The 2,758-nt window shown below is 36.0% G+C and overlaps 1 long non-coding RNA gene across 1 annotated transcript; it reads left to right on the top strand.

Annotated features, from left to right (window-relative positions):
• Positions 1-2,022: 2,022 nt before the first annotated feature.
• Positions 2,023-2,532, top strand: LOC127733610 (uncharacterized). The gene is made up of 2 exons (XR_007997143.1): positions 2,023-2,061; positions 2,251-2,532. It is a non-coding gene; the product is annotated as an uncharacterized LOC127733610 (long non-coding RNA).
• Positions 2,533-2,758: the final 226 nt, after the last annotated feature.

A 2,758-nucleotide genomic window follows, 5' to 3' on the forward strand; every position in this document is an offset into this window, starting at 1 on the left:
ACCGGTAATATGCTGATCATGACAGTTAATTATTATTTGTTTACCTTTTACGATATCTCAGGAAATATGAAGGAAAACATATATAAACTCTTTTTATTTAGGTTCATTTAATCTTTTAAAAAGATTATAATAACCAAGTTCTTTTCATATATTAATTTATGAATTTGAAACACAAATTAGTAAATGAACAACTATTATTTTGCATGTTTTATTTTCAACTGAAAAGATGTTTTTAATTTCCTTCAAGATATTGCATCCTGACCATGATGGCAAGACTTGACTTTTGGCAAAAGTAATCTTGGTTCATGACCTTTATCATAAATGCCTTAATAACCACCTTTTGGTGCACACTAGTACTGTGCATTATATAGTACATAGTGTCACCTATCTCTCCAAATCCCGATATTATTCTTCCCTTAGTTTATTTATTTTGTATTTACAATGTGTCATAGGTCAAATTTATTTGTTCAGTGTATGTTCAATGGTGTTAATATGTCCTTTGATTGAGTTAAGCTATTTCAGTTGATATTTTTAAAGTGTGTCTTTCTATGTGTTACACTATTGTTTCAGAAAAAGGGTGAAGGTTTGGTACCATTAAAACGTTTAAACCCGCTGCATTTGTTTGCACCTGTCCTAAGTCATGAATCTGATGTTCAGTAGTTGTCGTTTGTTGATGTGGTTCATAAGTGTTTCTCGTTTCTCGTTTTTTATATAGATTAGACTGTTGGTTTTCCCGTTTGAATTGTTTTACACTAGTAATTTTTTGGGGCCCTTTATAGCTTACTGTTCGGTGTGAGCCAAGGCTCTGTGTTGAAGACCGTACTGTGACCTATAATGGTTTACTTTTATAAATTTTGACTTGGATGGAGAGTTGTCTCATTGGCACTCATACCACATCTTCTTATATCTATAACATGTATAATGAACATTGTGTAAAAAAAGTATTAATTCTTTATAAATGACTGGATATTGTTATCTCAATGATGTTTACCCTACTTTTCCTTTACTTTTATTATCTAATGAGTCTTATAGCGTCCTGTCAACTTTTAATAAAAATAAAGGTAGCTTTATATCTTAGATACAGGTGCAATGATCTATCTCCCTATACAACCATAATACGAGATGTCTCCGTTTTAAAAGATTTTCAGAACTATACTGTTCTATCTCAATACTTTGCATTATAAAGTAGCCTATGTGTTGTAGTTTTCTATCAAAAAGGGGTGGGGGAGGGTTAATTTCAAGTGATTGTTTATTCAAAATAAAAATGAACAACATGTTGCTCCTCAAATCTCTAAATTGTTTTCCTACATAAATTTCTATTTCCCATAAAAAAATAGGAATTGGCACTTACCTTATATTCAATGTAACAACGGACAGTCCTCCTTTTAAACCACTTGGTTGATAGAATAGGCATATACTTATGTGAAGGGGGATTCAAAAGGAAGTCTTGCCAAGCTTTAGTTTTGTTATTCTCTAGTCTGGTAGTTCGGAGTTTTACTATTAACGGAGAACACTAATCGATAGGTGATAAAGACATAGATATCTAAGTTTTTATTTTTATTTTTTGTTTGCTGTTACCTCATATTCACTACAAAAAAATCTATCCTTTTTATTTGTTCCTTAACACTGTATGTTCTCATAAGATTATATAACCAAAAAACACAAAGTCACTTACATAATGTCATACAACAAAGATGTCATGATCCTAAAAACACCAACTTAAAATGATAAGAAGTTGTACCACATAAATTAGATTATATATATATACATTATAAACATATATTTTCAGATACAACATGAAGCTCTCCATTGCTCTAGGTTTACTACTGGCAGCTGTCTGCACCAATGTCACTTACGGCAAATGTTGGGGTAAAGGCTGTGGTGGATACGGTGGCGGATATGGTGGTGGATATGGAGGTGGATATAGAGGCCTAGGTGGATGGGGCTTAGGAGGTGGATATGGAGGACGGGGCCTAGGAGGTGGATATGGAGGACGGGGCCTAGGAGGTGGATATGGAGGACGGGGCCTAGGAGGTGGATATGGAGGACGGGGCCTAGGAGGTGGATATGGAGGACGGGGTAAAGGAGGTGGATATGGAGGATGGGGCCTAGGAGGTGGATATGGAGGACGGGGCCTAGGAGGTGGATATGGAGGACGGGGCCTAGGAGGTGGATATGGAGGACGGGGCCTAGGAGGTGGATATGGAGGATGGGGTAAAGGAGGTGGATATGGAGGATGGGGTCTACGAGGCGGATATGGAGGATGGGGCCTAGGAGGTGGATATGGAGGATGGGGAAAAGGAGGTGGATATGGAGGATGGGGTCTAGGAGGTGGATACGGTGGAGGATGGGGTCTAGGAGGTGGATACAGAGGTGGATACAGAGGTGTTGTACTTAAAGGAAAAGGATCATACTAGTAAATTAAGGAAATCTTGTTCTGTACTGTTTCAAAAGGCAAAATGGACATTAGTTTAAGTTAAATCTTCTTATAAATACATGTAGATATCTAGCAAATACAAAATAGCCGTGTAACTGTGTTTCTTCTTTATTTTTATTTAAAAAGTTTTTATCCTTCATACAAATGTAAATTTCACAAAAAAAAATAAAGGAGTAGGTTTGATCAGGCACTCAAATAGCCCCTATTTCTAACTACAATTTCAAATTAGGATTTATTGACCAATATCACAATGAATCATGAGGGTCTGGATTGGGGGTCCATCAATTATGTGTGCTTTAATGTTTAAAGCCATTTTTCTCT

Source organism: Mytilus californianus, unplaced genomic scaffold, assembly GCF_021869535.1.
Source record: "Mytilus californianus isolate M0D057914Y unplaced genomic scaffold, xbMytCali1.0.p SCAF_3, whole genome shotgun sequence".
NCBI classification, from domain to species: Eukaryota; Metazoa; Mollusca; class Bivalvia; order Mytilida; family Mytilidae; genus Mytilus; species Mytilus californianus.